At 36.8% G+C, this 14,336-nt stretch overlaps 2 long non-coding RNA genes across 4 annotated transcripts in view; one reads left to right on the top strand and one right to left on the bottom strand.

The window, feature by feature from the left end:
* The window catches only part of LOC114158630 (uncharacterized), a 128,960-nt gene that overhangs the window by 112,249 nt on the left and 2,375 nt on the right, over positions 1-14,336 (bottom strand). For all 3 annotated transcript variants that reach the window (XR_003598446.1, XR_003598447.1, XR_003598445.1), the window contains exon 2: positions 13,053-13,122. This is a non-coding gene — a long non-coding RNA (uncharacterized LOC114158630). The remainder of the gene's footprint in view (positions 1-13,052; positions 13,123-14,336) is intronic.
* On the top strand, positions 1,000-11,896 carry LOC114158631 (uncharacterized). The gene is made up of 3 exons (XR_003598448.1): positions 1,000-1,087; positions 3,050-3,052; positions 11,833-11,896. It is a non-coding gene; the product is annotated as an uncharacterized LOC114158631 (long non-coding RNA).

The following is a 14,336-nucleotide window of genomic DNA, read 5'->3' on the forward strand; positions in this document are numbered from 1 at the left end:
CTCCACTCAATTAATTTGTGATCTTTTTTTGTTTCTATTGTAAGTTTTGCACTTCGCTATATATTGCACCCATCACAATATATATCGTGATATGAATTTTATGCCATATCGCACATCTCTACTCCAAAGTGCCCTCTCTGAATGAGCTAGCAGTGCTAATAGCTAATATCCTTATACATGAATAAGAAAATAGTGGCTGTGTTGCATCAAAAAAAGTACTTTTAAAATGAACATTTTAAGTATGAGTTCACTTTTTATGCTTTTGTGTTGCTTCATATCTTTCGTGGGTCACAGGATATATTTTAAAGGTCAATGCTCAGCAGGTTTTCTAAATAGCCGAGTTGAAAATTTGACGTAGTCAACAAACCAGCATGACTTTCTGCTGAGGTCTTAGATATCATTTTTGTCTGTTTGGTACTATAATTGCCCATTTCATTTCCAAAACAGTTCAGATCCTTTCATTAGAGACATAGTCTGCTGAAAAACCCAAAATAAGCAGTAGTTTCCTGATTAAAAATAGCTAGAGCATAGTTTAGCTAGCCAGCAGAAAGGCTGTTTCATGTTAAACTGCTAGTGGCTATTCCTGTCACTTCTCCACAGGGTTCGGATAAACACTTCCATTCTGCAGTCTCGAAGACATAGTTAAGAGACCACGATTATAGCCTTGGGAGTGTTGTATAAATATCTCCTCTGGGAGAGAGCTGTGTCCTGACAGCCGCAGTTCATGTTCCCCGTCTCTATTTAACATGTTTCCAGCAATTTTGCTCTCTCAGGCTTGTTGACCTGTAAAGTGAACTGTTTCTGCACGTGCTGAGAGTTTCCCTTTTCCTAAAAGTAGGCCTGCTCAGACAGTCTGGCTCCATGGCTGTGGTTCTGTCTTATATGAGCAAAAGGAACAATGTTTATTCTTTCTAGTCAGCTTTACATATTCATTCTTTCCTGAATCTTTATAAATATTCAGTTATTTAGCTGCACATGCTAAACAGAAGCAATTATAGCACACGTGTCAAACTCAAGACCCGTGGATCCAATCCGGCCCACCACAGCTTTTTATGTGGCCCTCTAAATCCTAGACTAAACATTAAGTGTGATTAAATATTATGTTATCAATCAACATGCCAAATTATATCAATCAGTTCCTCCAGTTTCTTGAGAATTATTGTGGAAATTCACACAAAATCAACAAATTGTGCTAATAATTGGAAGTTCATTGCAACAACTTTCTTACTTGTACTAAACAGCTGCCTCAGCTTCAATTGATGTCAGATTATAGTCCATGATCTATACAACGAGTAATAAAAAGGCACATTTAACGTCATAAATAAGTGGAAATATTTCCAAATTAGAACCACAAAAACTTTGATTTTTATTGCAAACAAATCACAGAAAGAATCATGAAATCCTGGAGGGACTGAAAAGATGTTCAATAATATTATTTAATTTAAACAATTCATTGACTTTTTAACAGTTTTTGAGCAGGTTTTGTCAATAAGTGTTCAAAAACTGGTATTGATAATCAAGATCATGAAGAGCGTTCATGATCTTTATTTGTAGTTTGATATCCCTGCTTTATAGCATCTTCTCAACAATAAAGGATTGCAGCTTTTGGGGGTCAGTATCTACCTGAGCAGCAGCATACAGGTACAAAAAAACAAATAAAAAAAAGCTTTCTTTGCCAGGTTTCAGTCTGCAACTGAAATCCTAGAGGAAAAACAATGGGAAGCGGCTGAGTAGCGAATGTGGTCGACACAGGGAAAGCCGCCCTTGTCCTTTTCATGTGGCTTCAAGCTGTCCCACTGGCAGCCAGCTGCTTGTTGATTTACACCACAGCAGCAATTCACAACGCAAACACACCCCAGACAAATAATTATGTCAACTTGGCTCTTTTGGGTTATTAAGGAAGCCAAAGTGAAAATATTTACCACAAACGCCAACTTTAGCGTAATGCAATACAAGAGATGATAGTAAGTGAACCGCAGTGACAGATCTACTGCAGTGCATGAGCCAAGGGAGGCTTGGGGAGCATCAAGCTTTACAAGTTCAATAAAGTGGTGCAAGTCAAATAAAAATAAAAATTTAAAGGAGGCATAAAACATTGCAAAAAAAACACCAATGTTTATGTAACCTTAACTTCTGAGGACTGGCTATACAAGGTGTTAGCATTTACACTAAATTCCATGTACAGTTCAGGACACGCAAATACACAAAAATTAATAATTTACAACAAAAATACTTATTCAGTAAGATATACAGATGCAGATGTGTCACATATTTTGGAATATTTTGTTTGGTATCTTCAAATTTCAATGCTGCAAAAATGTTATATATAAACTAATTGAGAATTCATAAGATAAGAATAACTCTCTTATTCTTATCTGTTAATGGTATTTTTATTTTATTTACAGTTTCTCCCTTTAATACAGCAACTACAGCCTAAACTAAAGGTGCACCAATCCTCTTTTTTCACTTTCAATGCTAAACTAAACCGATATCTGAGGTTTACTATCGGCCAATTCCAATACGATACAGAAAAACATAGCTGAAATGATTTAAAACGCTTTTTTTAATACAATAAAAAAAAACACAGAGACATAAACGTAGTGAATTACAAGTTTATTTGATAACTCTACACCAGTACAGCACACTTAAATACACCAACAGCTTCACAAGCTCGGTCAAAGCTTGTGAAGCTTTCAGCCATTATTATTAGGAGTAAAACAGTCAATAAATAATAATGAAAAGATTAATCTAACAAGAACAATACGTTCTTGGTTAAACATGTAAAAAAAATAAACTGCTGCAAACATTTGTGAATGTGTCAAAATATTTTTCAAAGTTATAACTTACTCGACATTTCTATTCCTGTCTCTGTTGTCATAACTTGATTAGTCGTAAATTTTAGGACGACAGCAAATAGGCGCGTCTGCAGGTTATTATCGGAGGTACGCACAAAACTATCACTGCACCTGACCCACAGGAGCACAACCACACCTCCAACGCGCATCGTGTGTGTGTCACACAAAACCAGAACAAGCATTCCCAGGTTCAGATGGTGTGTCTGAAATTTCTGAAGGAGGAGAATCTAAAGCCACAATGTTTGCTTAATTTCTCCTCTTTGGCAAACATTTCAACTAGATTTAACTCTTTAACCTGCAATCTTAGCACGACGCTCAGAAAGAGCGAGGCAGATGTCACGGCCGGCTAACATCATAGAGATGTGCGCTACATACAAGATGTTTTGACACGAAATATCTTTTTTTTCTCCACAATTATCTTAGTAGTATATAAAAACTTCAAAAATTATTCTTTTCTATTTTATTTAAAAGAAAATCTCAAGGTATGCACCGTGAGTATAGCCGCAGGTGCTCCTGAGAGCAAACAGTGACAATTAGTTTATCCTCCATAGTTATTTTTTTTTCTGAGATCACGTTGAAAAATGCACCACTACTTGCTGATTGACACTCTGCGTTGAGCGGCGAAAGTTCAGGCCCTCGACCTGATAGACTTTGAATGTAAACCAGACGTGCCTCACATTCAAAACGCATTTGGTGTGAACACGCCATAAGACTGGCTCTTCAATGTGTGAAGATATTGCTGTAAATGCTCACACCTGGACCTGCTGTTTCAAGCAAAAATGCTCAATCAGCTCAGGCTCATTTGAGTTCAGAGAGGGAAACTGGATTTTCGCGTCATAACAGTTTTAGTTTGAGGTTGTTTCCTTTTTTAAAAGTTTTTTATGCTTTAAGTTTTTGTCCTGACTCTCTTTCTATGTTTAGAACTGGCCATGACACATTGTGTGTATATAAAAACAAACTTCTGTAACTTCAAGTGGTTTTCAGCACTGTCAGCTTGGCAGGAAGGTTCTAGGTTCGAATCCCAGTAAGGATCTTCCTGTGTGAAGTTTTCATGTGCACTGATTGTTACATTAATTTGCCACTCTAAATGTAAAAAAAAAAAACAACAACACATTTTACATACTTTTTACATACTGTAAACTTGAGCAAACAATGAACATTGCTATATTAGTATACAGTTTTTGATATACCTGTGCTACACTGAAAATGTTACCAAGTATTTTGGTCTAATTTCTAGTAGGCTTAACTAAAATCAAACTCACTTACAAGCTACTTTTCAGCAACATATAGGAGCTTGTTTTAAGTCAATAATCCCTTAATATTGGAGAAAAGGTGCCATTTCCTCTAGGTTATTTCACTTATGACATGGTAAAAATGTATTGTTTATAAGTGAAAAAATGTGCCAGTGGAACTAGTATTTTTTTTAATCAATATTAAAGAACTACGTTCTTAGAAAAGCTCCTATATTTTGCTGAAAAGTTTTGTCTTAGAAACTAAACCACTTGGTAAGATGCTGTGCTGCTTTCATGTTAATAACAATAAGCTAAAAAAAAGTTTGTCTTTAGTTTTTCAACTCAACATTATGCAAAAAAAAAAAAAAACAAGTTTTCTGCCACAAGTTGCCTTTGTTTGAATGTTGCACAGTTCCATTTTTAATTTGTTTTCTTTTTGTGGTTTTTTAAATGAAGGATCAAATGACTATTTGGACATTACACTGTAATGCCCCATAAGTCCTCAAAGATGGATCAAAGCATTTTGAGTGCCCTCGTTTTTCTTATTAAAACACCATAAACAAGAATATTAGAAAAGAGTACAGCTAGATGAGGATGTGGCTGGTTTGTATTTCTTTTTTATACATTTAATTCTTATAAAAACACTTTGGCTTTAAAACAACATGTGCTAAAAATTTTCATATCTACACTTCAAATGGCCAAAAGATGTTTCTTTCCAAATAAAATTGGAAACGCCAAGCCAGCTCTGCAGCTTACTGATGCACAACTACAAAGGCTACACTGGGGATTTAATACGATGCAGATCTCCACTGTCTATGTGAAAAGGATGGGAACAGTCAAACTTGGCTCCTGCTGGAACTGAGACTATTTCTTTTTATCTTCCCTCTAGACTGCAATGATATTTTACCTCCTCTGCGAATCCATAAACCAGAACAATGACATCTTGTCATCTCATTTTTTTTTTTTTTTTTTTTTACAATATTTGCTTATACAAAAGGAGATTGTGGTAGAGATGAATTGAATGTGTAATTTCTTAATGCTAGGAGACATATCTACGCAAATGTGTAAAATTTAGATTATGAATGAAATGAGAACATTTAAAAATCTACTATTGCTGGTAAGAGTTTTCCATCTAGCAGTGCGAACTCTATCCAATCAATCAATCAAGTTTATTTGTACAGCACATTTCAGCTACAAGGCAGTTCAGAGTACTTTACATCATAAAACCATAAAAATACATAGTAGTCACCAATTGTCAAGTGCCAACGTTACATGTCAGATTATTGATTAATGTTTCATTTATGATGTTTTAAAAGCAACTCTAAGCAGCTGGGTTTTGAGTTTAAAGAAACTCTGGAAATTTGCTCCAGATGTTCAGTTCTCCATGTTTGGTTCTGGTTCTGTGGAGGTAGAAATGCATTTGATCAAGCTTGAATCTAAAAAATTAATTAACAACAAGCCCTTAAATTAATTCAAAAGTTGTAAACGGATTAAGATTTCTGCGTGTGGTGGCATGAATCTCATTTTCAACATGAAGGAATCAAATGTTTGAGTCGCTGCTCTGCAGAACATTACAGCATGTTGAAAAAAATTTTAACCATTTGATTCATATGTATTGGACTGAGGATCTAAAAGTTTCAAGACAGTTTCTTCTAATGACGAATTGGAAAACTCCTGCTTTGAACAAGTTTGTCCCACACATCCCACAGATACTTGATTGGACTTATGGTACGTTCACAATAGACGCATTTGCACTTTAAAGTCAAACACGGGTGACCAACTTGCATTGGATTTACTGCTGGAATGAAATAAAGCTCTGAGGTTTCAAGAAAATGGAAAAAAAATAAACATACTTCTTTAGAACAAATCTACAAAATATTAAATTACATCTTCCTGTGTCTTCCTGGCAGCAGCCAGTCACTGCATGTTGGCATTTTGGATCATTTCGCTCGGCTTGTTTCGCTACATTTAGTGCAAGACCTTCAATCTCCCCAAATCCAAACCACTGTTTGTTTGTTTTTTTCAGAAGCTGTGCAGAGCAGATTAACAAAGATAAATAAATAGAGACATAAATACACCATGCGGTGGTCACCTAACGAGATGAACCCGATGTTTTCCCTCAGGGCGATGAGTCGCTTGAAGCATGTGCATGTGTGCTGTTCACACATGTGTCGGACGTGCCAAAATCGCTCTAGTCAGGCCTTAAGAGGAGACTACTTGGCATACGTATCCTTCAAACTCTTCCGCCATCTCCTGCATATTTCATCTAAATAAATTCAAATGCTCAAAATGCTTCAAATCGCGCAAAGCTAGACCCGTGACGCGCCTCCACATGGACTTTGAATGTAAACCAGATGCGCCTGATGCTCAAAGCGCATTTGGTGTGAATGTGTGACCGGTGGACTTCTGCATTGTGTGTGTTATGTGGTGATCGGACAAACCACAAGACACCAAGTCTGGGTTAGGAGGCGGTCTCCATTTATTTAATCCGTCAATCGGGAGATATTAGCATTAGCACATAGCATGTGCTCCAGTTCTCCAACCCGATCTATACAAAATAATAGTGTTAGCATGCATCAAATGTTATAACGGTGTAACAGCAACTCAAATGAAAATATCCAAACAACTATTAATACAGAAGAAAAATAAACATTTGAACAATATAAATGAAAGGATTCCAATGGATTATAAAACTTGCCTCTCCCCAGTGGAACAAGTAACAAAAGGGAAAAGGAAATTAATAACTTAATATTTATAATAGTCCTGGAAGACCCTGAACAAAAGAAGAAAGTAAGGCGGAGCTGGAGGACCAAACTCCTTATAGCAGACACAGAAGAACACAAGAACAGTCAAGTATAAGCGGACAAATACATTAAAGAAAACATTTTGTGTAAATATGCATCTATTAATATAGACCCAGTTACAAACCTCATGACAAATCAACAACTCAAAATCAACAATATGCACCTAAATCCATTTCTTAACCATTTTTGCTTTGCAATAGGGTGTGTTTAGGAACACTACTTCCATAAAATAGTGTAAAGCGTCTGCAACAATGCTTATGTAAGTGGTGTGTGTCTGTAACATATTCATCAGTGTTTCTCAATTCTGGGCCTACATCTGCTTTTAGGTGGTCAAAGCTATAAATCTTTACACTCTGTAAAGATGTAGAATCGGTATAAATCCTTCGTTTTCCTTTGCCCAGTGACCTCCTCCACTAAACAGCTTCATGTACATGTTGCAGAAACACCTGCTCACCTTTCAGAGCCTTCTGCCTGGAGACGTATGTGAACTGAGACGAAGAATATTTCAACAACTTAGCGAGTGGGCAGTGGCCCTGCATTCTGTGGGAAATCACTGTGTTGCCCTGTGGCTACGTACTGTCAGCTGCTGGTTGTGGTTTTGTCACGTGCATAGGAAAGATTTGTGTCCAATAGAGTACAGTGCACACTCCTGAGCAGAAAGCAACACTGTGTGAAGCTTCCAAATGCTTCACTAAACAGAGAAGTCTCAGTACTCTTGTGGTGTCGTCATACATGCACTGACATTAACAACAACTTTCCTGTCTTCCTGTGAGACTCAATGTATTCAAAGCATGATCTCTGGGTGCAGAACATTAAGAATCAACGGCACAGGAAAAAATACACTTCCCAAACGAACTGGAGAATAAAAGTCTTGTCCATGCTAACCAAGTCAAGTGAATGGAAGTGAGTGGGTTCCTGCTTTTCATTAGCATCTCTTCACTCACCGCCAACCCCAACCACACTTCCAAATGCTGCTTATCCCTGTGTGATCCCTGCAGAGATCACACCCTAGGGTTCGAATCTTAGAAAAGGAAACAAGCGCAGCAAGGAATCTGAACAACAGGACAGGACAAACTAGGCGCAGGAAGCAGAGCAGACACAAAGAACAAGGCGCTGCAGGGAGGTACGCCACATTAGCACCATGTCTGTTCAGCCAAAGTCTGGCAACACAACCTGAAACAGGCCAGGTGTACATCTGGGGATTTGGGGAGTCATATGTTGTTACTGAAGCTGATAATTGTTTACAGATTGTACAAAATGGTAGTGTTTTTCTTAAATGTCACCAAAGAAAGATCACTCTAAAGTAACATAGCTTAATTTTAAGTCATTTAGTTCTGCTACGTTTGACATGTTTAATTGGGACCAATTTGTCAGATAGTTATTATAAGTATTTTCTTCCCAAATGGGATCAAATCAAATATTCTCTCATCGGATTGATACCAACTACACTACTTGGAGCACTAGATCTACATTATTTGACCTTTTCAGTTGTACCCTTTTCCATGGGACTAAAGGTCAACATTTTCTCTGCAGTGTGAATGTAGCCTAATCTGGTTTTTCTATTTAGAAGAAACAGTCTTGAAAAGCTGTAACCTGCCGAATGATGGCCTGATGTCTTGCATAAACATGATCTTGATCATTTTAAATCAATATAATATTAATTAAAACACCATCTCTCATTATTCTGGCATTTAGCAAACAGAGAATTAGTTTGGGGGATGTCTTAAGCTTTAAATTCAGAGGCACAAGGGCACCCAGTACTTTGAATAATTTGGAAGTAAACAATGAAATTTGTGTAGATGCTTCACTTAGAAGTGAAGAGTGGAGAATCTATTATCTAAAAGAACAGAAAAGATGAGCACTAAAAACACACCACAGTAAATTGAAACTGAATTTAAAAAATAATACTAAAACCAACACAGAACTAATTATAATCAGACAGAAGATGTTGCGTGCACTGGCAACAGTTATAATTGAATATATCTGTGCTTTGCATGTGCTATAATTTAAATGGATAACAAATGGCTCTGCTAAGGCATGCCGAACTTTAACGCAAGACGCCTTGTAGTTAAGTTTTAATGCTTGTCCAAAAAGTTTAATATCACAATCATCTTTAAGGCAACACGGCCAACGTCTTGCGAAAGACAAAGATTTATTTAAAGTCTCACATAGTTCAAATGAAAGCCATACAACAAATGTTATGTATCCTTTTTGAAATTGAAGCAGTCTGGAAAGAAAATATATTTTTTTGTTTTTTAACGCGAGGGACACCAATCACAGGATTTAAAATGCTGTATGTAGATTCAGGACAGCAAAACATTTGGATGAGCAGAGTTGTGCATTTTTGCAAATACTGCAGCACATGAGTGAAGACTGAAGCAATGGTTTGAGCAGCTTCAGTATGATATTGGTTGCCAATATCATAATGTTCTGACTGACAAGTTCTCTGCAGATTTGCGGTAAAAAACGGTCATAAACGTGTCATCACTGACTTTACTGACAGTCAGTCAAGAATATGAATTGGATCATTGTTGTTTTACAAAAAAACACCAGCCAGATGAAGACACAATCTAAAATCGCACTGTGGCTCAGTAGACCACTAGGAAAGCATTATGTCAAATTTATCACACACAGAATGACAATAATTTGAGTAAGTACATAAAGAATTGTGTCATTTCTTGATACTTGTTCAAATGATGCTAATGTGCTGAACGTACAGAGCTTTATCTTTTATATATTCAGATCCTGTTAAATCCAGTCAGTGAGGTAAACTAAAATAAAAACTTTGGATTGTGGTAGAAAGAGTTCTATGAAAATTGGAGATTACAAGCTTGATTGAGGGTGTCTTCACACTTGATTTTCCGGTAGAATTGGTTCAATTGTTACATTTCAGTTGGTGTGGTTTGCTTTCACACTGCATTGCGTCAAATGAACCAAAACATTTGAACAACCTGTTCCCCTCCTCGCCTGTGGGGGGCGCTGCACCAAGAACCACTGAAGGAAACAACATCAAAATCTCTGAAGAAGACAGTGAGCGCACTTCCACGTTAGTTCTGTCTCCGCAAAACTAAAGTGGCATCAAATTTTGGCTTTTGTAGGATTTCTTTTTAGACTATGGCAAACGACCATGAAACATTTCTCCTGCTAGCTAGACTTGCGCCTTTGTTTTGTTTGTATTTAACCAGAATGCCCTGCTCTGTAGTCCACTTCCTCCCTCTGGAGCGATCTCCAGTCCACTTAGTATTCATACAGTATATGCATTCGAACAGCACCAGAGTTCACTTAAACCGAACCAAAACCTGGTTTATATGGAGATCGCTGTTTTGGGCCACATCAGAGTTCTAGACTTTCTAGGCAAATGAATTAAGAGTTTGATTAAAGCCAACTAAACAGGGTTCTAGATCTAAAGGCCTCTTACACCAAAACATCACAGGTCTACCAGCTAAGCTTTACCTCCAGTCTTGACACAAACTTACATAAAAAAGAAAAGCTATATTTTCAAACATGCCACTAAAGCCTTTATATCCGGCAGCTTCTGCTCCAAGAAGAGGCCGTTTGCGTGACCACAAAGTTTCCAAAGTAGCCCATACAAGGACAACGTTATGATAAATTTTTCTAATCTGTTAAGAACTACACAAGCCAATCTTTCAGTATCATATTCTGCCGATGAAATCATGAAAAAACAGATTACCATTGTGCTTCAGATGGGATACCGCAGCACACACTGCAGAGTGAAACACTTGAGTCGTAATTTCAACTCCAAGTGGTTCAAAATGTTTGACAGGGATCCACCGCCGTCCCTGGAGTCGTCGCTGCCAGTAACGCAGACAAATTGTTGTCATGAAAGACCACACAAATGCAAACAGCAAAGAGTTCATTAAAGTCGACAGTGAATGCCAGAACCATCATGAAAACAGATGAAAGTTGAGTATTTTGAGAACAAATACAGATTCAGGTCATACGCAAGTAGGTCAGAAACTGTATCTGTGTTTATCACAAATGAAAATCATGTTTTTGTTTGTCGTTATATTTTTCCAAAGCAGAAATGGATCACAGAAATTATATTATACGTGTGTGTGTATGTGGTGCTGATCAGTTACTCACTTTTAATCATGATTTTAAATTCTGGTTTCCATTGTTTTTGGAACAACCAGAACCAAATGTGCACAAAATTCAAGTCCAGCGCCCTGGAGGATAACTCAGTCCTATTACTGAAATGGCCAAATACCCAAGCCAAAAAATACCAGACATTAACTATAATTCCCCAAAGATGACTATTTCCCCAGTCTTTGTTCTGCAAGGGGACCATGTCAAAAAAAAAAAAGAAGAAAAAAAAAAACAGGGCACTGTAGCTCTTAGGAGAAAATGTTTTAGTAGTCTGTCTGCAACTAATTATTGTTGATTCATTTCTAAAAAAAAAAAAAACCCACTTCCATTTAAATGTTTTCTCGTCTTGGTATACAGTTTAGCTTTTACTGTCAGTCTAGACAGAACGGTCAGTTTATAAAACATAATTTTGGAAAAATATGTTCCAGAACTTGCAAAGGTAGCAATAGAATAAGAGGAGACAAGTGGTGATAAATCAATATGGGCTCATTTTAAAGTCAGACAGGATTAGATGAGAGGTTTAAAAGGCTTCTATAGCTGTACTATAAACATTGGTATTTTTTCCACATTAATCTTTAAATGCTTAATGTTAGGAGAGTTTCATGATCGTTTTCAACTGATGTTTAATTAAACTGTAATTATTAAGGAGTCCAAGTTGGATCTGGTCACACTTTCCTCTTGTATCTCATCAAGGTCAATCAAATCAGGGAAAAGTAAAAGTCTGTAGCAGAAAATATGTTTATAGAGGGAGTACATTTAAAGTACACGTGTCAAACTCAAGACCCGTGGGCCAAATCTGGCCCGTTGTAGCTTCTAGACTAAACACCAAGTGAGCTTAAATATTATGTTATCAATCAAATCAGTGCAGATTTTATCTGTTTGCTGCCAAATTATATCAATCAGTCCCTCCAGTTTCTTGAGAATTATCGTGGAAATTCAGGCAAACTCAACAAATCCCTGCACTTTTTTGCGCTAAAACCTGGGAATTTACTGCAGATTTTTCTCAAAAATTGTCAAAAACTTTCTTACTTGTACTAAACAGCTGCGTCAGCTTTAATTGATGTCAGATTATAGCCCATGATCTATATAGCGAGTAATAAAAAGTCATAAATAAGTGCTAATATTTCCAAATTAGTGCCACAAACACTTTGATTTTTATTAGAATAAATCACAAAATCCTGGAGGGACTGAAAAGATGTAGAGTAATATTATTTAATTTTAAGGATTCATTGATATTTTAACAATTTGTGGACAGGTTTTATCAATACATTCTGGCACAACCGGCCCTTTAAGAATATTCATGATCTGGATTTGGCCCAAAACTGATCTCACACTACATCATCTTCTTTCCAGATGATTCACATGTCAAGTTTTGTTCATGTATCCATCATAATTACACTGGATTACAAATAAATATTTTTTGAACATTGTCTATGTTTTTTCAACTGAATTAGTACTATTTTGTGCTGTTGAATCCAAAAATGACATCCATTTTCTCAATCACTTCTCAATCTCAGTCAGGTTTTTATTCCAATTTGTTTTAGAGAAATCCGATCTTCTGACTAAATTGATGACATATCATTTCATTTCCATTAATATTTCTCATCCAAAAACGGTTTTAGGAGAAAAAAAACTGTTTTCTAACAGAGTCTATTAATTAAATGTTACAAACGTGGATTTCTGCAAATTGAGTAGTAAACAAGTAGATGTAAATTGAACATTACATCCTCATCTTTCTTGCAGCTCATCACTCATTGATCCCAGATTATCAGGAAACTGATCCATATGTGAGACCAAGTCATGCATTTTGATGCTCATGTTGCTCCATACTTCAGAAAGTTGCTGGAGCAAAACCAATGTGATTTTTGGATTCGACACATCAACATGACCCTAAAACAGTTGAAAAACCCCAGAAAATGTTTTGGCTGTTGACCAGTGTATTCGATTTATCTTTGGTTATTTTATTAGTTATGCTGCAAGTTTGACTGCAGCTTATTTTAGTGCTGCTTTTAGTTTTTTTCAGCACTGCCAATGGAAACAATGCGAGCACTCACCCCATCGCTGGAACAACTTTTCGCAGGCCCACTTCGATAATCCTCTGCGACTACATAGTTGCGAAATTACCTGAATCACATGAGAGAGTACAAATAGTCAGTTGAGTCATTGTTTTGAAACAAACAAGAATTACAAATTGCTTTTCTCAAGTCCTATACCTTCTACTTGTGCTGCTGTGCTAACACTAGCTTGTACATAAACAGTAACACTTGGTTTCAGCTGTGTTAGCATTGACTTTATCCTAACAATCAGACCTGCACAAGAGGAGTACATGTTATGTACTGCTACATAAACATCACAACACACTCTTTGAGGATGTAAACAGAGTTACTGTGAGGAGAGCTGAATAATAGGGTGTACTGTCTGCATAGGTCACAGTGGGATTTTACTGTTACAAATAGGAGCATTAAATAAGGCGCAGATGGCCAGGTTACCGGAGTCAGGATTACAGGCCAGGGTTAGCTATGGGGCGTGGATGGTACTGATCTGGGGAAGCTCAAACACAGCTGGACGCAATACATTATTAAAACACCAAGAGGCGATACTTAAGACCCATCCACTGATAGATAAAAACATTTTGTCAATATTTATTGTATGCATTAAGCTGTATCAAGCCTTCATTACATTTCGTTTACAAATAATCTAGTGTTGTTTTTAATGGCACAAATTTAACCCAAATCAATTCATGATTAACGCACACAAAAAACAAAAATCACATCTTAACATTAAGAAAAAGTCCAATTAAACTCAGAAAGTGATAATGATTCTTCTACACTAATAGTAGCTTCATGCGTTTTCACCAGCCCTGTTTAGTCCACTTTAATCAAACTATTTCGTTTGCCTAGAAAGTCTGGTTAGTTTAGGGAGCACGAAATCAAACTCTCAGCAAAAAGGCGAACACTGAAATCTAGAAATCTAGGTCTCAACTCAGTTCGAATGCAGTTTGAATGCATATGTGAATGCTAAGTGAACTAGAGATCACTACAAAAGAAGGCAGAGTGGATTATACAACCAAAATAAACGTGTGTGTCTACCACTAGCGGGAGAAATAATTTGCCAAAGACAAAAGACAAATCGCACAACTGCTAAAATCTGACGCCACTCAATTTTTGCTTTCATTTAGAGAAGAAGGAATTTGCACTCCTGTCTTCTTCAGATGTTTTTTATGTCGTTTCACTTAATTGTTCTAGGTGTAGCGCCACCACAGGCAAGGGAGAAAGCAGGCAGTTCATTTAACCCAATGCAGTGCAAAAGCAGACCGCACCAGCTGAGAATGTAGCAAA

The sequence above is a fragment of the Xiphophorus couchianus genome, chromosome 15, assembly GCF_001444195.1.
Source record: "Xiphophorus couchianus chromosome 15, X_couchianus-1.0, whole genome shotgun sequence".
NCBI classification, from domain to species: domain Eukaryota; kingdom Metazoa; phylum Chordata; class Actinopteri; order Cyprinodontiformes; family Poeciliidae; genus Xiphophorus; species Xiphophorus couchianus.